The sequence below is a fragment of the Callospermophilus lateralis genome, unplaced genomic scaffold, assembly GCF_048772815.1.
Source record: "Callospermophilus lateralis isolate mCalLat2 unplaced genomic scaffold, mCalLat2.hap1 Scaffold_708, whole genome shotgun sequence".
Taxonomy (NCBI): domain Eukaryota; kingdom Metazoa; phylum Chordata; class Mammalia; order Rodentia; family Sciuridae; genus Callospermophilus; species Callospermophilus lateralis.
Window position 1 is genome coordinate 180,096 of NW_027515187.1, and position 22,828 is coordinate 202,923.

Consider the following 22,828-nt stretch of genomic DNA (forward strand, 5'->3'; position numbering starts at 1 on the left):
CTAATACACCATTTGGTTAAATCCATAGTCTGCCATCAAGTGAAGAAAGTCATTTCCTGTCTCCTTGACCTCACCTGTGAATCCAGGCTGACAGACACAAACATAGCCCGAGGCTTCAAGGTAGCTGAACGAAGAAGGCAGCCCAGCAATATGACCATATTGTTTCTCTGAGGACAGCTCTATGCATTCCCCATCAGACTGGCAGGGGTTACTTTCGCATTCGTTGATGTCCATCTCACACTGGGCACCTGTGTATCCTGCAGGATGAAAGTTCAGAGAAGCCGCTGAGTCAAAGCTCTTAAATCATAGAGCATATGCCTGAAAAGAGGCTGACCACTGTGCCTGCGCCAATTAGCAAGTTGCCAGTGCTCAAAGAGCTAGCCAGGGGAATCGGGTAAGAGGAGGTTTACGTGGAAATAAATATCAATAGCAACTTGCTTAATTTGGCCATTTTTTTAAAAAGATTTGATTAATAAAGCCTGAAATAAAATGGGACTTCAGGGTAATCTTGATTTAACCTGAACATTTAATAAAATGAATAAAATACCATTTACTTGAATTTAACAAATATTCTAATTGATGTGTGTTTATCAAGAAAAAAATTTATAGAGAATTACTTAAAAATCAGAAGTATCCACATAGCCAACCCCAAATTATTATTTTAAATCTCAAAAGTAGGTTAAATAGTTATTTCCTAATATTCAGTGAGAAAGAAAAGTAAATTATATATAGTTCTATTGTGTGGGTGCTGCGTATGTTTTAACCAAGCTCAATTGTACTATATTCAGAAACTTGCGTTTTCATTCCCTTGCAGAATCCATGTTAGTAAGAGAGATCTAACTCATAGTTTTAAACTATTTCCGACTACTCCAAAACGTGAATGTGCCATAATCATCCTTTTATTGGTTTTAATGCAGTTTTTACTATTAAAAATTTTCAATGAATATCATTACATATGACATATGTGTAAGTGTTTAAGCAAAATTCTAGGGTTTAGACCTAAAAGCAGAAATTCTAGGTCATAAGCTGTATACAATTTTATTTAAGTACAGATTGACAAATGCTTCTAGAGTAGTTGTACCACTTACCTGTTACCAACTAGAAAGTAGATGGATACATACATATAGGACTCCAAACCCTTGGAAACATAGTTATCAGCAAATATAAAATTTGTCATTAGTAAATTGGACAAAAATAATATCTTACTTTAGTTTACATTTTTCTCAGTTACTATTGAATTTAACATTTTTTTGGTTGTTTATTGACTCAAGTAACATTATATATCTTTTTCCTAATTTTTAGGCTGGTTTTCTTATTGATTTTCAAGTACTTATATGTTATGTGTTGTGCTAATTCCCAAATAAAAATTTACTGGAATGCTAATATAATGCTGATGAATAATAAAATAATATCAGCTATTTTGCAAGACAGCAAGACAGCTGTATAAAGTTCTTAAAGGAATATGATCAAACCTACCATACACCTAAAAGCCTCTATAATGTCACTTAAGTCTGCTGAGAAATATGATTTTAAAACAAAATTTATAATTAAAAATTATAAAATTTATAAGTTACAATATTTTTTTTACTTTAAAATTATACAATGACTTCCCATTTCACATAGGATAAAATCAAAATCCTTACTATGATCTAAGAATGCATTTATCACCTGAACCCTTTCCATTTTACTATTTCTACCTAATCCCATTCTCCTCCTTCCTCCCAGGGAATGTCTTCTACCCTATGGCCTTCATAACGATGTTCTTCTCTCCTCTAGAAAATTTTTCTCCAAGCCTTTGTGTGGCCAACTCTTACCCAATTTTCAGACTTTGTCTTGTATTACTTTCTCAGAATAACTTGCCCTCATGGACAGATCTAAATAAGTTCCTGTTTTTTTTTTCATATCACTAAATCCTTTTCTTTTGTTGCTCCTTTAATAATCTTTAGTTATGTATTTATTTGTATATATGGCTGCCTTTCTCAACCAACTATATACTCTACCACAACAGAGACTGTACTCAGTTTATTTACTCTTCCAATGCTGAGCAAGATGTAAACAGTGGATTTTAACCAATGCCTGAAAAAGCATAAAACAGTACCAATTAATCATTGAAAATAAGAATTTAGATTATAATTCTGGTTTACTACATAAACCAGAGAATGGACTACTATTGAGCAAATGATGAGAAGCTAATGGGATTGCTCATTTTGAAACTTTAGTAAAAACCTGAATGGGGTCATGTGTCAAATAATAACCACAACATAAATTCTATTGCTCAACAGCATAATATATATGTCACATGTGACCCTCGGATCCTTTCTCAGCTATCTGAAGAAGAAACATAGTGAGAAAAGAAACTAAAAGAACATGTGAGATCATGATCTCACAATCCCTTATTGTGACGCTCCTGCTAAAGAGTCCTCAGAATCTTTTAAATTTAAATGTCTACTTTCAAAATAATTGATTTCATACTTAAGGATATACAAATATTCAGTAAATGATAGTTTTCACAGCAAGTTTTTATGAACTGTTATTTGTTGTGCTTCAGTGGATTATGAACTATTTTCAATTTCCTTTTCATTCTAAGACTCAAGACCCGTACATAGGCCAGGTTAGGAAGTAATTTAGACTCATCATAAATCCTTTTCTGCTTTTCCAGCTCATGCATTATCTTATTCCCAACTTGAACATTCAGAAGCTTCTGATTTATAGTTTTGCCATTCCTGTCTCCACCACTGAGGCCCTGTGGGGATTTTATTTTCTATTCTGTTTAACCACAGATATAAATGGACTCCTTCAGTCAAGACTACATTCAATAATTTAAACAAGTTTTTTGATAGAACTATGTGCAAAGAAGCAATCTAATGCCAAATCAAGCCCCCAGGGTTCCTATATAAGGTTGGTTTGTTTTAACACATCCAATCTCATGTGGGTATCAAGAAAACTTCTAAGGTAAGCATTTAAGGTGACTGACACTTCTCATAATTAATTACTTTTGAAATGAGGACTCTAGGTAATTATCACAGTAGATTCTTGGCATTGCAGTCTGTGGCAGTGTTTCATGATCCAAAGGAATGATCTTTTCTTAGATTAGTTTGTGGTACTCAATCTTTTCTTTATATACAGCAGTGAGAATAGGGTACAAAGATGTTCTGAATTGTCTATCTAGTCCAAACTGCCATCCATGCAAGTGACCTAAGAGAAACTCAAAGGCAGAACTGTCCTAAATCTGCCCATCGTTTAACCTCCTGCATGATTTCCTGCCCATCCAGTCCCTCATCTTCACCTCACCACTGCTCTCTGTTCTAGCAAACAGACTCAGCTCTGTTTAAACTCCTGCCCAGTCCTCTCACTAATTCCTGGCCTGTAGTTGTATTTCCTCCAACCAACTTCACTAGGCTGCCAGAGGGCTCTTTTTAAATTCACAGATTACATAACTTCCCTGCCCCATTATTTGCAAGTGGCTTTGTCATCTGGCTTCAACCTTATTCCCAGCTTCTCTGTACCACCAGCCCTCCCTAAGCCAACATTGTGAGCAATTACTCAAAGTCCACAATTGAATATGTTCTCTCCTGTGTGTGTCACTCTTTCATATTTCTTTCCTTCTTCCATTCTTTGTTCTTTCCTTAAGTAAGCAATGGGCCACTAGGTGCTAGCCATAGGACCTAGAATGGTTAACCTAATTTTGTTATCTAGTTAACATTTATTGTGTGTCTTTTACGGTAGAGGCTCAGACAGGAGCTTTGTATACATTACTGCATTTCTCTCCAAAACAACTCTATGAAGTGGATATTATTACCAGCACCTCCATTTTTATAAAATGAGGAAACTGAGGCTCAGATCAGTTAAGTAATTTGTCCAAAGTCACATGGCGATTGAGGAAATTTCTGACACATGTTCATTATGAGGTTGACCATTTCAATTCAGTATAAAACAAGCTTCTAGTATTTTAACATTGTTTGACAGGTTTCTATATATTCCTGATGTCTAAAAGAAAGTCCTAAAAGAAAATAAATCCTCTTCTAGTGAAACTTTCTCTATGAAAACCATGCTGAATTGAATCTTTCCATTGATTTTCTCCCCCTCTGCTTTTTCTAGAGGGTTCTAATCTTTGAACAACTTAGTCACCCACTTTGGATAATGTGTAGTATAGCAGTAAATATGTATGAGCCCTGAAGAATACAACTAGAAGAAAAATTTCACTTACAACATTTAACAATAACAATTTTTAGTTTCATTTCATAGGCATTTTTTTTCTATGCTAAGAGAAAAAAAAACTGGTGGAAGGTATTTTGTCACTTACCAGGCCAGCAGTGACAAATGTAATTGTCAACACTGTCCTCACAGGTAGCATTGTGGTGACAAGGTTTTGACCAACAAAGAGGCATCAAGGTTTCACAGTGTGTCCCTGTGAATCCACTAACTGTGCAGTTACAGCTATATCTGGAGAGTAAATAAAATTTTCATGTCATTTCTTAGTCATACTGAAATCAAATATCTTTATTCTGTCTTTTTATTTTTTCATCAACCTGAGACCCATGATACACTCTTTATACTTATCTCAAAAACTCTGAGGGAATTATCTCTCTAGACCTGAGTGATGTCTTATTGTTATCTTTAAAAAATTATTCATGCAAAGTTATTTGGAAACTATAAATACTTAAGTTTCATCCATAAGTTGAAGATACTTATGCCATAGGAGTATTGTGATAACTAAGTGTACACATAAAGAGTACTGAGTAAATTACTATTAAATAGTATTAAGAAAAATCGTTAATATTTTTTAAGGCAATAGAGAATGATTTTTCCCTTATAAAAATAAAACAATAAATAATGAAAAACTCAGGAAAAAGCCTCATTAAATACATTGTGACTTGTAATATTCTCTCTTTCTCTCTCTCTCTTTTGGGTTGCAAGAATATTTTAATATTGCTATTTCATTGATTGATTGAGTGAGAATATCTAATACACAAATACAAATCTAGTGGGGAAGGTTACTAACTTTATTAAGATGATAATTTTAATTTAGGAAAGATCATTTAAAAATTTAGTATTATAAGCTGGGCATGGTGATGCCTATCTATAATACTGGGAACTTGAGAAGCTGAGGTAGGAGGATAGCAAATTCAAGGCCATCCTCAGCAACTTAGTGAGGACCTAAGCAACTTAGTGAAACCCTGTGTCAAAATTAAAAAAAAAAAAAAGCTAGAGATTTGGTTTTGTGGTTAAGAGCCCCTTGTATTCAATTGCCATTAGCAATTATATATATATATATATATATATATAATTTAGTACTATATAAAATGAGTTTTTTACACCTAGATAAGTGGAGGATTGAGGAAGGAATAGCTATGAGAATACAACATTGTTTTTGAAATCCTATTATTTTGATAAATATATTTGAAACACCTATGTCTTCTATCATTTTCCCTTTGAGTGTCATTTACTTTGAAATTAGATTTGGAATAAATTATGTCTCGTTACTAACTAAAGGGAAACTGGATTCTGTGTGAATCTTCTAACTTCCATGCACTTTAGATTTCTTTGTGTAATATGAGAACATAAATGTTCATCTTGTTCTGTTGATAGATCAAACAAGATGATTTTAAGTGCAATGCTATTAAAAGTTATTGTGTCATATAAATCTCACATTCACATTTTTAATTATTCCTAGCTTAGTTTTTATATTTTCCCTATTTATGACAGGTTTACTTCCAGGAATTGAAAATTTGTTCCTTTTCCTTAGCATAAGCAATTTCAAACTATAACAAGAGTGAATTTGAAAGCTCCTTGCTCAGGAACAAAACGACCTCCAACAAACACATGTTTTCGTAAAATCTGAATACTACAATTTTTATCATAGAAAGTATAATGCAATGTAAAATCTTTAAGCTGAGGGCATGAGATCTTCAAATTGACCAGAGTGGTACAATAGTTCTCCATCTCTCTAAGCCATTTGCCCAGCTATAACAGCAGACATACCTGTTTCCTCCAGCCACACACAGCCCTCCATGTAGACATGGCTGACTCGCACAGTCATCAAAGTTGAGCTCACAGTGATCCCCTAGAAACCTGGGGGCACAGTCACAGAAATACGCTCCCAGAGCATCCAGACAAGTTGCTCCATTTAGACAGGGCTGGGACCAACATTCATCAATTTCCAATTCATAGTTAACAGCTTTAAAAAAATTAGCACAGAAAAACAGAAAAGTTTTAGCAAAGTGAAAATATTTTAGCTATTTAGCGATGCTTTATTTACTAAAGCACTTGTCAAATATTATGTTACCCAAAATAATTTTCTTCCTTAATCCTAATTGATATTAACTTTGGTGTGCTTGTGGGAAGTTGCACACAGCAGAGAAGCTGTTACTTACAAATTACTGCATACAACAGCTTGTGGGTTTTTAGTCTGTGGAAACAAATAAGTCATTTTTAGAACAAAGTTATTATAAATGACACTTTTATCGGAAGCCTAAATTGGACTGGTCAATGTTTTTTTTTTTTTTTTTTTTTTCATTATTTTCAAAAAGTTTAGTTAGGTCTCATCTAGAATAATGGATGAAAGCTGGGACTTCAAACCAGATAGCTTTGATTGAAATCAGCACAGCCAATTATTAGCTGTGGAACATTGGGTAAGTTTCTTAACCTTCCTATATTTAAGTTTCCTTCTTTGAAAAATGGGAAAAATCTTTGTAACCAAACCATAGGATTATTATTGTAATTAAATGTATTCTGAAGTGTTTATAACAATAACTGGTGCATACCAAGTATTTGCTAGAGAAAAAGAAAAAAAGACTTGTCTGTCCACAAAAACCTATCCTACAAATATGTTTTACAATTATTTGCTTAAGTGCTCCTTTTTTTATAGACATTCTACATATTTTCCTATTATGTTGTTGTTGTAAAATACAACTTTTAAATATAAAATTAAATTGTGATTTAATATAATTAGCGGCATCATGAGAACCCACTCATTTCAACGTAGTATTGTTACAAGAAATCAGTATTTATCCCTTCTCCCAAATCATAGGTGATTACTTGCTAAATAGTTTAAGATTAACAAAAGTAGAAGTGATATTAAGATAAAACCTGTCTTACTAAATCTTTCAACTGGTATTTGATGTACACAATAATCAAATTCACAGGCTTTAAAAGACACCAAAGGAGGTATATCCATATTTCTCATTTTTATTTCTGTGCCTATAATCCAGGATAATAAATTATGTATTGAAATGTTACTGAGGGATTTTCAAATAGCTCAGAAGTAGTTTGATTGGTTTTGCCCTTTTTTCTTAAAAGAAATGGCAGTAGGCTGTTCTGTCACCATCTACCATTCACAGAGTCTACCATCAGCCAAGATAAAAAGGATGCCAGCACATTAAATTTGATTGTTTTTCAGAATAAAGAGAGCTTAAAAATAAAATTTATTTCAGTAAAAATTGAAACTTGTGCCATAGCATTTGGGGTCGTGATCATTTGCCAAGACCTTACTGACCCTCAGCATCTCTCACTGGTCTCACTACTACTGGCTTCCCTCTTTGAAATCACTCTCGGTACTTCTATATAGTACACTTCTATAGAAAGACAAATCTGAGGATATTGATGTCTGCTTAAAATTTTTATATAGCTCCCCTTCCAGCATCTCCAGAATAAGGCACAATTGCCTTGTAATGTAGTAGGAACTTCTCAAAGATGAGAACTAGCCAGTGTCATCCACACCAGGTGCTTGCATCTCCCCTGTCTCTTGCGCCTCTTGCGGATCACAGAGGCCCCCTGACTTGTGATGCCCACTCCTTGTTCCCTACTTCTCCAAACCAGTCCAATTAGTTTCCAGAGATTGAGTTTGAGTATGACATGAGTACTTAATGGCTTCTATTTGGCACTGATGTTCCTCCACTGTACTCTCAAAATTTCCTACAATAGAAACGTCTATATTATTGTACTACAGTTGCTTTTTTGTCCATTTTATCTATAAATGCTAAGCACTTTGGAGTCGATCTTTATTCTTTAACGATCATATCTGTAGCATTTAGCACATATTCTTGAACACGGAAGATGCTTATTGAATTTGAATGAAAACTAGGATTATCACAGCAAGGGAATAATCTACCATTTTTCCTGGAAGACAAGCTGATATACCAGGACAGAGCTTCTCAATGCCTCTGCAAGCCTGGGCCCCCTCTAAATCAAAAGACTTGAAATCAAATTGATCGCTTTGTCAAACATTTAAAACAAATCATTGTTTCTGAATGATTTTGTCCTAAACTTCTGATAAGCATTTAGACATTTTTGTCCTTCAATATGTACCTTTTGGCAATTAGAGATCGATGTTAAGACTCTGTGCCACAAGATAGTGTGTGTTATATGCTATCAGTCTGGAGCAGGTCTCGTCCCTGATGCTGTCCTCATTACAGTGGCAGAGTGTGTAGCACAGCAACATGACATTGTATACCTTTCTATTATCTGCAAAATCCATGCTCTGGGAATAATTGAACTCTGCCTTTGAGTTATCTTCTTAAATTTCAAATTCCACCTAATATAGTTGCTACTCTAAGAGGCCTCTATGCATATTATCTTTCTTTTGAATAAGAATTATGCTCACTGTTTCTGGGTTCTTTACATATATCAATTATAACAGTTTCAGTGCAAGTCTGTGACACAAATATCAGGCCAAAGAGGAAATGCAGCATTCAGTTTCCATTGCAGTCATACTTATGCAGTAGATTCTCCTCCTACATACCATAGTTACAGTCTTTTTAATATCCTAGAAAACAAGGAGAGGCTGGGTGACTTCATGCTGTGATTCATAAGGTAAGATAATCATAGTAACCTTTACCAAGATGTTATGGGAAATTAAGGCAATTTATTTCCATTAGTAACACCTTTGGGATTTTAGCCAATAAGATTTCTTACAGATACCAAAAATAAACAAAATGCTGTCTTAAAAATAATCCATTTAAAAGCTGACTTTATAAGCTCAGAATTCTCTTGGTGCTGAATTTTGTCACTTCTAATATTCCTCACTTTTAACATCTTTAAAACCAGAATGCACTTTATACTTAACAATGTCTTAATCTTATTATATTTTAGTTGCATCATTTTTCTTTCTTAGGGATATATGAAACCTAGGTGACATCCCTAATGTATTAAATCTGATGAAGTAATAAAATTGATTTATTTCAAATCAAAGTAGATCAAGGACTTAGGCATTAGATCAGAGACCCTGCATCTACTAGAAGAAAATGTAGGCCCAATTCTTTATCATGCCATCTCGGGAACCAATTTCCTCAATAAGGCTCTTGAAGCACAAGAAGTAAAATCAAGAATCAATAAATGGGATGGTACCAGACTAAAAAGCCTCTTGATAGCAAAGAAGACAATCAAGAATATGAAGAGAAAGCCTGTAGAGTGTAAGAGAGCCTATAGAATGGGAGAAAAATCTTTGCCACCCCAAAAAGACCCAATCAATAAAGGGACAAAGGAACTGAATAGGCACTTCATAGAAGACAAAATACAATCAGTCAATAAATACATGAAAAAATGTTCAACAACTCTAGCAATTAGAGGAATGCAAATTAAAACCACACTGAGATTCCATCTCACTCCAATCAGAATGGCAATTATCAAGAATACAAGTAACAATAAATGTTGGCATGGATGTGGGGGGAAAGTTCACTCATACATTGTTGGTTGGAATGCAATTTGGTGCAACCACTATGGAAAGCATTATGGGGATTCCTCAAGAAACTTGGAATGGAACCACCACTTTATTCAGTTACCCCATTCCTCAGTACATATCCACCCGAAGGACTTAAAAACAGCATATTACAGGGATGCAGCCACATCAATGTTTATAGCAGCTCAATTCACAATAGCTAAGCTATGGAACCAACCTAGATTTCCTTCAACAAATGAATGGATAAAGAAAATGTGGTATATATACACAATGGAATATTACTCAGCCTTAATGAAGAATGAAATTATGACATTTGCTGGTAACTGGAAGGAACTGGAAAATATCATGCTAAGTGAAACAAGCCAGTCCTGAAAAACTAAAGGCTGACTATTCTCTCTAATATGTGGATGTGATGGTGACACATAATAATTGAGGAGAGGGAAAAATAGAAGTTCATTGGATTAGACAAAGGGGAATAAAGGGAAGAGAAGGGGGATGGGAATAGGAGAGACAGTAGAATGAATCAGACTTAACTTTCTTTCCCATATGAATAGATGTGAAACTCCACATCATGTACAACTACAAGAATGGGGTCCTAATTAAAAGAAGTTATACTCCACGTATGTATAATATGTCAAAATATACTCTACTGTCATGTATATCTAAAAAGAACACGTTAAAAAGTAATAAAATAATAGATGATAGTTGTTACTTTATATGATCTGTATCTAGGCAAACTGAATAAATAATAAAGTTCTATAATCAAAAAAGAAAACTAATTTTTTGTTATTTTATGCTTATCCCATTAATACTTATAACAATTAATAGTTTATTATTTCATCATTATTTTACTTACCTATTTTTATTGTATGTTATTGCAACTAATGAGATCCTTTTGTTTCTACCACTTTTGTTTTCACTGAGAGTCAAAACTGGAAAAAACCTCAAGTTTCAATATTAAACACTTTCTGGTGGTTTTTCTAATCTTTACTGTGTCATGTCTTTTTGCATGCTCCTTTATCACCAAAAGTTGAGGGATGTTCGTGACTGCTACAACCTATCTTTCCAAAGTATTCGTGGAGGCTGAAACTAGTTCTGGAAAGGAAAAGAAAGAATGTCTCCCCTTTGAGAATCCTGGGGCAGAGCATAGGGAGGGGGTTCTCAGACCTCCTTGTATTTAATGGTTCTTTCTGGAGTTCAGCTGTCTATTTGGAGAACTGTTTCTCCTCTCTCCTCTGTATGCATTCTTTAGTCTTCTTCTCCAACCATGTTTCTCTAAATGCATGTATATGCCATTCTTCCCCTTTACTCCCCTCACACATGTCATAGCATGTACTGAGATGTCATTTCATTGATATTATTGTTTTTCTAAGTTAAAGGGTATGACTTTCCCAATCTATTGACTATATTTTGTATGTGTGTCTACATACATGTGTGTGTTATGTGTGTATTTACTTTTTTATAATTCTAGGAAGATAATATATATATATATATATTATATGCCAAGTTTAAGAAGTCAAAGTGATCCATTTCAGAGTCTCTAAGATGCTGTTTGAAAAAAAAGAAAGCACTATTTTTATGAATGCTTTAAATCTTTTTTTAATTTTCCAAGTTTCTTGGGAAGACTATGGGAAAATTACAATATTTACATTTTATATTGAATATACCAATGTTCAATGCCTGTAATACCTGTCTTCTTCCAAAATCCACTCTTTTCCACACTGCATCTGTTTTTCAAATCACTATATATTTCTCTACTCATCCCCTTCACATTTAGACCTGCACACACACCCTGCAGATAGACGGAAAGGCACTAAGAGAAACAACAGGAGCATGTCAGAAAGAAAACTGGTTGTTCAGCTCCTGGACAGTACCTTGAGTTGAAGCTGGAAGGAGCACAGGCTTTCTCTGAGGTCTCTTTCAAAAAGGCACTCATGACATTCCTGAGGGACCCACCCCCATGACCTAAGCACCTCCTTACACCTCACTCTGGAAGTTAGAATGTCGACATTCAAATTTTGTGTGTGCAGACACAAACATTCAGACCACAGCAACCTCTTTCCAAAACATTTCTGCAGTTCTTCTCCCTTCATATCCAACATGTTATTTAAACAGTAATAATACCAACAACAACTAATGTAGCCAGAGGACAAAAGTTTCAGTTTTCTCTCCTGAAAAACATGTGATTTTGTTCAAGTCATAGGCCAGTTTTTCTATGAAGCATTTCCTAACCCAAGCAATGTTACTGCCTCTTTTATTTGTGCTTCCTCAGCACAAATAAAATTTAAAAAGAAATATAATTAAATTCTGAGACAGACTGTAAGTTTCGTTTACATGACTGCTTCCTGAATAAACTGTGAACACTATGTCAAGACATGTTTTGTCTTTGTTATCTTTATGTCTCCGAGGTCTGGCGCAATGATCAGAGCATTGCAGGAATAAATATTTGCTGAGCAACTACAATTTCTTATTTTGTGCATTCATTCAACAAATATTTTACAAAAGCCCTAAACTTCATTTCTTCATAGAGACTATTTCAAAATGTTCTAGTTCTGAACAAATATCTTATTTTCTTAATACCACACCTCAAGAACAATCAATTTCATAATTAAGATCATATACAAAAGCAACCATTTTCCTTTGATAAAATATAGTTTTATTTTTCCCACATTGTTTTTCATGGATGTTTTCTTAAATTATCCATATGATTTTCCATGGAAGCCTTCAAGTGATTTAATTAATCAAAACATATTTAGAAAAGATGGAACTTCAAGCTCAGATTCAAATTTCCACGTTGACTGAAGTTCAAATTATGTTTTTGAGAAGTGCCATTATAAAGTCAGTATCAGTTGGCTACATTTTACCTCTTAGACTTATGTATCAGAATGGATGTGGACTATTGGAGAAGGCTCAAGAAGAACATGAAATATTACTGAAATGAAAAGAGGTCCTGATAGGAAATTTTAAATGAATAAGCATCATGTAACTTAGTTATTACTCATAAGCTTCACCTGTGCATATGAAAGACACTGTTAATTAAGTAATGGTTGATATAAACTACTACAAAAGACTGCATTCTTGCTATAAATATTCTAAAGGTCATACCTGTTCTGAATAATCTATGCGTGGATATCAGAGGGTAATGAAGAGCATGCAGGGAAAGGCATGCTGCCTTTAGTTTACATGATCCATGATCTTTCTGTGTTCATTTCTATCTTAAATTTTAAGGCAGGGATGTTATTGTTAAAATGTGATATTTCTCTTTCCTTTTCTATCCCTTTAGGTAGTCCCTTTGCTTGCCATTATCTCCATTGGACCCTGTAATTCTACCCTAACCACTCTTAAATCTTCAGTGTAACAAGCAGACTGATCTTGTTAAAATATAAGATAATCATTCCAGTCTCAAACTCTCCCCCAAGTTCTCATCTCACTTAAGTCAAAGCCAGTTCTTCCAGTGGTTTACAAAGCCCCACACAGTCTGAGCCTTTCTCTCTCTGGCCTTTTATCTTCCTCGCCTACTCATACCAATTTCATTGCTATTCCCAAATACTTTAACCTCTGGCATTTGCTGTTCCTCTGCCTGGAATGCTGTTCCACAAAACATTTCCCTAGTTCTCTTTCTCATGTCTTTATAACTTCAATCACAAATCACTATCCAGTGAAGCTGTCTTTGTCATTATATCAAATGTTAAATTGCTATTTCCCCATTTTTTGTTTTAGTTTTCTCTACTGCAGTTATCACACCAGCCTACTATGTACTTTTATCAATTACTTACTCATTTGGTACCCATCTAGCTCTTTTCTCTAGAATATAAGAAATTTTAAAATTTTATCTTTACTCTTATATTTACAGAACATAGGACATTGCCTGATCCACTGCAGGCAACACACACACACACACACACACACACACACACACACACACACATGTATGTATGTATATATATATATATATATATATATATATATATATATATATTGACTTAATAATCCAAAAATGCTTTTAAAATCCATGCCATGCATCACACTTCATCTTACCTGAGACTGGAAAATTTATAAAGAACAGACGTTTTATTTCTCAGAGCTCTGGAGGCTGAAAGTCCAAGATCTAGGCACCAGCAGGTGTGGTATCTGGTTAGGGCCTTGTCTCTGATTCCAAGATGGAGCCTTGAATGCTGCATTGTCCAGAATGGAGGGCTGTTCTTCCTCACATGGTAGAAGACAGAGGATATGAACCAGCTCCCCAAAGCCCTTCTGATTGTGGCACTAATCTGTTCATGATGGCTCTGTCTTTATTACCTTTCCACCACCACATTACCCCAATACTATTGCATTAGTGATTAAGTTTCCAACACATGAGCTTTGTAGGGACTATTCAAACTATCATATGTCTGAACTATTACTAGAAATAGCTGCTTTACATAAAACCTATCATTAATTTTTCCTGTTTCAGGCATGTCAGATCTATTGAATTAAAAAAAATGTATTTTAATGATAAGCTCCCCAAGTATGTTTCATGCAGTTAAAACTGGAGAGCCATCTATCTATATTTTAAGTTCATTAAATTGGAAATGGTGGTTTAGCCTTTCTTTCTTTCTTTCTTTCTTTTTATCTTTCTTTCTTTCTTTCTTTCTAAGAGATGTTTGGTTCAGAATTTTCATTACTATGACCAAAAAAACAGACAAAAACAATTTTAGAGGAAGAAAAGTTCATTGGGGGCTCATGGTTTCAGAGGTCTCTGTCTATAGATGGCCAACTCCATTGCTCTGGGCCTGAGATGAAGCAGAACATCAGGATGGAAGAGTGTGGTGGAGGAAAGTGGCTTAGGATGTGGCCACCAAGAAGCAGAGAAAGCTCTCGGTCACTGGGGTCAGAATATTAACCCCAAAGTCACACGCCCAGTGATCCACCTCTAGCCACACACTACCTGTTTGTAGTTATCACCCAGTTAATCATTAAAATAGATAAATGCACTAATTAGGTTAAGGCTCTCCTAACTCAATCATTTTTGTTTCCAAACTCTCTTGCATTGTATCCCACATCAGCTTTTGGAGGATGTCTCATATTTAAACCAAAACAGAGACTTTAGTGTTTCCTAGCATAAAATGAGTCTAAAAACATTCTTGCCTTGATAAATGCTAAGTGAATCTTTTTCCCTTAAGCCAATCTTTGCCTTTATGTATATGTTCACTGTCCCAGGCCAAGTCCTAATACTTTACACCTGAATCATTGTAATAACCTTCTAACTACTCTCCATGTACTAATATAGATTTAAAAAAATAAAAAGAATGTTTTCATATACTTTAGTTTCTGAAATAGAGATGCATCTTTTACTTGAAAGGTCAACATGGGTCTTCCTTATGCATGAAAAGTGAATGCAATGTGACATTTCTCTTATTTCCAAAAGTACATTTTTATACTAAACATGTATTTTATCATGAAGGAAAAATGTATTTTCCTACAGAGTTGCTTCATCATACAATCAATTGTCCTTTCCTGCCTTCCACAGTCCTGTTTTTCTCATATTGCAAAACATCTTAACAGGTTAAAATACACATTAATCAATCTGGTTAACTTTGAGGAAGACCTCCATTATAGAATGATTCATTGCATAAATTTTTACTAAGAGCAGTCATGTGCTCAGAGCTAATATTCCTTTCATTAAAGAAAGTTTGTAGGTGCTTACTTTGAGCTCCAATTGGAGTTTTTGCTTAGGCACAGCAGATTCTCACCAGCATCTTCCATGGCTCTCTGTGAGCCCATTTCTGTAGTTCATGAATCACAGCTCACAAAGCACAATGGGTTGCGGAGAGGAGAATTCACACAGTGTGAACCCTCTCCATGTGCTACAGCTCTTTCCCCCCCTCGTACCTCTCTGTCTTTTAAAATTTATTACCTTTTCTTGCTTTGATGCTCAGAGGAACACAGGCTTTTTCCTGTAAGCCAAGTTCTTTATGATCACTCTAAATTTGGATGGAGCTCACAGCAGCTAGGTCATTGTAATACAGTTTCCAGGATTCATGGGGTGGTCTAGGTTGAGTTGAAGCACTCAAGTGCATCCATGCTGATTGCTCATGCTCTTTTTCTTTCCATCTGAACTTTGGCTTTTCCCTTGGTTCTATCAACCTTCTCTGGGATTCCAATTAATTGGCCTGAGCTGCCACAAATATTGGTAATCATGGGATGGCGATGAAGTAAACAAACCTTCCTGTGTCTAAATGATTGTGTAGTGCAAGGAAAGTTTCCAAATTAAGTTCACATGAACTTAATTTTTGTCTCCCAGCTCTAGCTGTACATGAGAATCATCAATTAAACTTAACTCTCCGAAGTTAAGTAGTACAGAGCTCTCATGGTTCTTCAGAAAGTTTTGCTTAGATCCAATTTAGAAGGATTATTTCAAAGGCAGAGTCTGAACATCTCTGTTTCAGGTCTCCCTGGGTAATTGCTAATGAGTATTCAGGGCTGAGAACCACTGATGAGCTACCACAATGCAGGCTATTCTACTGTGTAGGGGATTGATGAGTAAGCCTACAATCACATTTTTGAACCTGAAAAACTTAACCAGATAAATAGACCTGATTCTTACTGCTTTATGAATTTCTCATTTAAATTCTAGTTTGAAATCAAATTTTATCTATCTCACCTGAAAACACTGAAATAATAAAATTTACTTGGTCTCTTAGAAAACAAGGGAAGAATATGGTCATATAGGATGAAACATCATTATGTCAGGGTTTGGCAAGGAAACAGCCTTATTGTGAACTTCAAGTGTTAAAGTGAGAAAAGAGCACCGACTGTTATCAGCCCCAGCAGGAAAATGATAAAACCCACAGTATAAATGCACTCCTGTAGGATAAAGTGCCTTTTGATGGAATCTTACTGGATGTCACATTTGGAATACACCCTTGAAATCCTTTATGCCTAAATCTAGACCACAGAAAAGATTCATTACAATCCAATTAAATTAAAATTCTAAAATTTATTTAAAAATTTTCAAGCTTTTTTTTTTGTAATTATAAGACTGTTTCAGAATGCCTTATTTAAATAACTAAAACATTAATTTGATCTCATATATTTCCCTTTTAATTACCATTCACAGCACTGAAATAGCCGTAGGAAATAAAAGATGCTATCTTAATGAACTACAGTGATATATATATATATATATATATATATTTTAAAAAGGACCATAAGAAACAAAATAAAAATAAATACCAAACCAGCACCACACACACTAAAAACTTATTTCTCATTTTCATCAAAAAGTTTAAAACACTGAAAGTTAATTCCCAAACCACTAAGGAAAGAAAATGGACATGATAGCACATATATAAATAAGGAGATTTTCGTGTATGTTTAATAAACTGGCACACGTGTATGAGACACTAAAAAAAATCAATTAACTTGAGAATAATTATATGACAGTAGTTTTGTCCTTTAGGAACTAACAGTTAAGTAGGAGAAGACAAGAGCATTTAGATATCAGTAAAACAGGATGAAATGTGGGAAGCTCTTTAATAGAGGTGTAGACTAGTGTGGAAGTAATGACTACCATTCCCACAGCAGTGTGAAAGTACTATTCCCCTGAGAGAAAATCCAGAAATGTTCCTTGAGTTGGGGTAATATTTGAACAAGGTCGAAAGTAGAGGAGAACTTCAGAGTGATATTGTAAAGTGGGAAAGGATGTTCCAGGGAGAAAGGGAGCTACTTCAGTTAAAAACATGAAGATGATTGAATTGAGGAAATAGAATACTTTAGAGTGGTGTGGAGAGTTTCACCTAATGTCAGGGACACACTGTGGAATGTTTTCAATGAGAAGCTGCAACTATTCTCTATGTAGTACAGAGCTCTCATGGTTCTTCAGAAAGTTTTGCTTAGATCCAATTTAGAAGGATTATTTCAAAGATGGTGTTAAAAACTAACTTGGAGAAGATAATGGCTAGATGTAGAAAATTTGGTTGGCTATAGAGTAGTACTACATTCAAGAGATGAAGAGGACCTGTGCTAAGGCCCTGGGAATAGAATGCATGGACTCAATTTAGAAGACATCTTTGATTTCAAAACAGCAGAGTTTGAAGAATTGTTATAGGTGAAGCATGAGCAAATGTTATGGCAAAAAATACTAGGGATATGTCTATTTTGCAAAAGAAATATTTCCAGCATATATAAGATTAGCAAAGTGATGTTGAGAATGTTGTTCTGATGCAAATTTTGAAAAATATTTTGGAAATCATCATATTGTTTAATATACATTATAAAAAAGAAAAATAAAGAATAAGCATGAAAGTTAAAAGAAGGCAGCAAATTGAAAGCCTAAAGTCACAGAGAGCTACAAGAATGGCCAGAGTAAGAGGAAAACAGCACTAAAATGTGAGTGATGTCTCAGAGACATGAGACAAGGTAGTAGAGGGGGTGAGCAGATAAATATAGGAGGCATAGATGGGGTAAGTTACCCCCTTATAAATAGATGGGAAATCCAAAGATACTAACAAATAAAGCAAATAACATGGTTAACACAGGAGGAATTGGCCTTAGTGAATAATTTTGTGTGATTCAAAAGGATGGAGAGGATGGAGACTAAATGTGAAGACCATGAGCAGGATGAACCTGGTAACGAATTGTTACCTTGTTGTACTACTAATAAGATAAAAGCATATCAATAGACATTTTGTAAAGAATAGATAAATACAAAGTATTATTTTCTTTTCCTGATAGATTAAATAAGAGCTGGTTGCCACTATGGATTTGTTAATCACACTTTAGCACCAGATATCCATCAACTTATAGCCTGCCTTCGAAGTGGATTTCAACGTCAGACTTTGATCCTTACAGGGAAGATTGATGAAATTGGGTGAAAGACATATGCACCAATGGGGAAACTGGAACTGTCCTGACCTGGACAGTAAGGCCCCAGGAAGCCCACTGATTCTAGATTGAACCCAAGTTATGTTTTTAAACTTTATTTTATATTTAGATAAAAATCATTTATATTTATGAAGTACAGTGTGGTGGCTTGATATGTGTATGCACTGTGTAATGATCAAATTATGCTAATTGGCATATCTCTCAACTTAAATATCATTTCTTTGTGGTGAGAGTATTTAAAATTCTTGTATTTATTTTAAAATATGCATTGCTATTGACCATAGTCACTGTGCAACAGAATAGCAGAACTTATTTCTCCTATCAGCTGTAACTTTATACAAGTTGATCAATATCTCTCTTTTCCTGTCCATCCCCTGCCTCCACCACCACTCTCTAATAATCTCTATACTTCTCCCTATATCAGTGAGTTCTATTTTTTTAGATTCCAGGTATTAGTGAGATTATATGATATTTGTCTCTTTGTGTCTGTCTTATTTCACAGGACATCATGTTTCTGAATTCACTTGTGTTGTTGCAAATGGCAGAACACAAGCAACCAACATATGTATGACATTTCTAATCATCATAGAAATACAAATTCAAACCCCAATGAGATACCACCTTCGATGTGTTATATTCACTGTTATAAAAAAGATGCAAGATAACAATTGTTGGGAGGTTGTGAATAAAAGGGAACCCAACACAGTGATGGGGGTATTGTGAATTACTGAGATTATTTTTGGAAAAAGTATGTAGACTCTTCAAAAGATAAAAAATATAATTATCATATGATCTAGTGATCCCACTACTAAGTATATATCAAAAGGAAATAAAATCAGTATGTCAAAGAGACATTTGCATTCCCTTTTAATTGCATCACTATTTGCAATCACCAAGATATGAGAACAAACTCATTATCTACCAACAGATATGTACATTTTTTTTAAAAATGTGGTCTATGTACACAATGGAGTATTATTTAAAAAGCTTAATTAGGTTTTAAGTAATGTGACACTCCATTAGAACCAGTAACAGTGATAATATACAAACACTTAGTTTGGTGGGTTTAGTGACATTTCAATGGTGTTGGAAGATTTCTGTCTAGTAATTAATTCCTGTCAAGAATTAGATGTGTAATAAGAATTGTAATGCATTCCTCTGTTATGTATTTTAAAAAATAAAGTCAATTAAATAAAAAAATAATTAGACCATTTTCTTATACAATTGGATGAGACATAAAATGTCACCTTTGCTTCTGTTATATTTTTAAGCAGAAAAAAAATTAAGGGGAAAAATATAATTACATCATGTGGGATGCAGATGTAATTTCACACTTACCAGAATAATATTGAGGACAGATACAAGTGTATCTTCCTATCTCATTGAGACACGTAGCCCCATTCTTGCAGGGATCTGAAACACATTCATTCACTTCCAAGTCACAGTGCCTTCCTTGATATCCTGGACACAAAAGCAGGAATAGCCATTGATGCCATCCTGGCACACAGCCCCATTGTGGCAAGGGCTGGAAGCACAATCATTGTGATCTATTTCGCAGAATCTTCCAGTGTATCCAGCAGGGCAGATGCAGACAGGGTCAACAGGGTCTTGGTGTCAAATACCACCATGTTGGCAGGAGTTCACACCACAGGAACCAGTGGTGATTTCACAGGTGATCCCACTATACCCTGGAGGACATTGGCACTGAAAGCTCCTTTTTCCTGGGGTGTACACACAAGTGACACTTCCTTGACAGGGACTGGAGAAATAAGGATCTCTCATGTTGTCACAGTCTTTGTCCAAATTATTGGCTATGTCTGAACAATGGCAATTGCTGTCTTGTGAAAAACCTTTGCATGCAGAATTGTTTTGGAAAGAATTTGACAGGCACCTGGTGTTGTTTGTATTGCAAAAAGAATCTACGAGGAAATAAAAAATATCAAGATTAAACTTATAAAATTGTTGAGGGTAAAATTAAGGAACATCTTTCTTTTAGACCCTATGTCACCTCAAATTCATTAATGAAATACATAGTTGGCTGCATTCTAATGATGAGTTTTAATTCTCCACTTGTCAAAATTTGTTATATAGTTGCTAATATGAAACAAACAAAAAAGACTGGTTTGAGATTCTTTCTTCTCCTCCTTATTCCCTTTCTCAGGTATAAGATAATGTGAGTTGAAGTAACCATTAACCCTTCCTATATACTTAAAATTTTGAAAATCACATTCTCTCATGGGAGACTTTGGGAATATTGGGAAGTGAATTACAAAATTCTCTCTGAATAAGATATAACTAATGTTTATGTGAAGACTGTTATTTGTTTTTTGACTGTTTTATCACAATTTCAACTTATGCTCTAAAGAGAAATGCACAGAAAAATGATAAAAATAAAATTCTGGTTATTTACTGAAGTTGTTTATGCACAAACATTCCAGAAATTTTACATATATTCTTTCTTATTCTCACTGCAACACAAAATAATTATGTAAACTTTACAGTTTTAAGACAGATTAAGTCCCATCACAAGGACATTGATGTAGTAAAGTTTGTGCAAACTTTCATTTTCCTAAAATCATGACTGTTCTAGGAATGTATTTTTAAAAATATATTTGGAACAACAACCTGCATTAAAGCAATAATTCTTTGATTCTTTCCAAATTGATCAGATACTCACGTAAATATGTTTTCCCTGGACATATAGGCATTCTTATTTTCTTAATCTTTTATATTGAGAAGTTCTATAATTTGACACCTCAGTTGTGTTGGCCCACAAAATACAGTTTTTTGTGTGGAATCAGATAATACATTTTTCTTTTAATTCTTTTCTCACAATACTGCCCCAAAGCGTAATAGCAGATAATAAACAGTACAAGCTTGTAATAGAACACAGAAAATAAAATTCTCTTAAATCATAAGACATAAATACGCCTTTATAAAGGATGGACCATCTTCTTAGGAAAACTCCTTATCCCTCTCTCTGTTTTTTTTTTTCTGTTGGTTCTGTTTCATGGAGAACTCAGATTAAAGCAGATTTTGGTACTGGAAGCAGTTCTACAGGAACAGATTGAGGATATTATGTGATTGGTTAGACTTTCATCCATTTGCCCTAGAACTTTTCTTTCTGGATTGGTTCTCTGAATGGACTAGGTTCAAAGATACTAATGACTCTATTGCCAATAATAAAGAGAGCAGTAATTGTCCATGATGTGATCTGGTAATGTAGACATGCAAAGTTTGACACTGGATACTTCTTATAACCACTTATTAAAATCAAGCAGCTGAAAGACTGTGCGCATAATATATTAAAGCATTTTTTGGAAACTGATACATATAGAAAGAATGGATGCTGATTCTTTTCGGGACCTACCTCCAACACATCTCTTTGCTTCTAAGACCTATAATTAGACTCAAGTCCCAGTGGGGGAAAGGTATTTCCATAAGAAGTTGTACTGCAAACAGCAACAACAAAAAATTCTATTTGAATTTCTAATTTACACAGACAGAAATCCAAGAAATACGTGTGGGAATAGATATTGAGGTGACTACAGAAGGACCATGAAGCTGGATCTGTCTGAACTTATTGATAAAATCTCCCTGAACAAAGATCCTACCTTTAATGTTAACAGCTCAGAGTTTTAAAAGTTTATTGACTGAAATAAAAGGTTGTAAATGAATTTAAAATTTGTACCTGACTTAGTTGAATAAAAGAGAAAACATTCAAAAGCTTAGAGAGCTTGGATTATTTATTTATTTATTTATTTATTTATGCTGAGGATTGAACTTAGGGTTTTGTGCATTCAAAGCACTGAGCTGGAATGTTAGAGCAGATATGTCATTAAGACCTATTCACACCCTGGGACATGCCTGTCATCCCAGTGACTCAGGAGGTTAAGGTAGGAAGAATACAAGTTCAAAGACAGCCTTAGCAACTTAGTGAGGCCCTAAGCAACTTCATGACAGCCTGGCTAAAAAAAAAAAATGGAGGGGCTGGAATGTTGCCAAGTGGTAAAGTGCCCATGGGTTCAATCCTGGGTCCAAATAAAAAAAAAAAAGAAAAGAAAGACTTATTCCCCCACACCAGAAGATGCTAGAAGAAATATCTTTTACAACTACAACAGAGATGTCTATCTGTCTATCAGATAAAGTGGACTTCAAGTCAAAATTAGTAAGAAGGGATAAAGAAGGCCATTTCATACTGCTTAAGGGAGCTATACATCAACAGGGCATATTATTATTTATGTCCCAAACAGTGGAGCAACTACATACATCAGACAAACCCTTCAT

General features: G+C 34.5%; 1 pseudogene; it reads right to left on the minus strand.

Moving 5' to 3' along the window:
* LOC143640891 (uncharacterized) lies at positions 1–22,828 on the minus strand (annotated as a pseudogene).